This window comes from Diospyros lotus, chromosome 15 (genome assembly GCF_014633365.1).
Source record: "Diospyros lotus cultivar Yz01 chromosome 15, ASM1463336v1, whole genome shotgun sequence".
In the NCBI taxonomy this organism is placed as follows: domain Eukaryota; kingdom Viridiplantae; phylum Streptophyta; class Magnoliopsida; order Ericales; family Ebenaceae; genus Diospyros; species Diospyros lotus.
Genome location: NC_068352.1, coordinates 4,084,370 through 4,085,621, shown reverse-complemented (window position 1 = coordinate 4,085,621; position 1,252 = coordinate 4,084,370).

Genomic DNA, 1,252 nt, shown 5'->3' with positions numbered 1-1,252 from the left:
AAATATGCTTTATTGTTTATCTTATCTTTTCAATGGCTTCAAAACATCAATTGCTTTGACTGGTTTCAAACTCTGAATTAGATGACTGAGTAACATCGTTTTGTAGAAGCATGATAGAGGGATCAATTTCTTTCATTTTGGGTCTACTAACTTTTTTTTCTTTCTTTACATTAACCTCACTTGTTATCCCATTTGAGCCATTTGTAGTACAATTTCTTTCGTTACCCTCGTTTAACCTATAACCATATGAATTTTATCCAACCTGGTGTGATTTTGGGAATTAGTCTGTTTATCTATTTTCATATTTAAAGAGAAAAAGAAAAAAAAAAGAGAAAAAAAAGAAAAAAAAAAAGTGAAACAAATGGGGCAAATTCTCTTAGCTATTCAGCATAACTGTTTCAAAATAAATGCTAAAAAAATAAAAAATAAAATTCCGACACATCATTTGCACACTCTCTACCTTTTCTTTGACAACCGTATTAACCTTATAGCCCCATTACAACCCAGTCTGGTCCATTTTGATGCTATAAATCATGTGATCTCAGAATTCGAGTTTGGAGTAGGGAATCATGTTTAAATTCAAAAGTTACTTATCTAGAGCATTATTCCAATCATGAAGCTATGTCAATTTCCTTGTTCTTTCATGAAAATACGTTCCTTGTATTTGGGATGGCACCGAGTTTTGAACTTGTTCTGCATTTACTCTTATAACGGTGCACCCCCTTGTGTGTACACTTGAGGAATCCTTTTTATTGGAGAGAAAATCCATAGTGAGATTTGAAGTCAAAACTTCGAGGGAGTAAGTCTGTGTGTTGGTTATCCTAATTTCCATTCCTGAGATTGTATGACCTTAAACCAAAAATCTGATTTAGAATGTTAAATTACTTATTCGATTTTATGCATTTTGGTTTCAAATTTGAAATTTTTACATTCATACAGTTATTGTGAATAAAGTTTGGCAGGTGTATAATCTGATTGCTAAGGGACTAGCCATGTTTAAGTTGGGGGGTATGATTAGTGGTTAATTTTGTAAAAATTTTTGTTATAATTATACCCTTCTTTTGATCTTAAAAATGGTTTAAATTAGATATTAATATATATTTTATGGTTATATGCAAGTTTAAATTGAAAAATGAATGAAATGAAATTTTTAAAGTAAAATTTAATAAAAATAATAAAATATAAAATTATATATAATACATATACATGATTATATGCATGCATGTAATATATATATATAATATAATCTAAT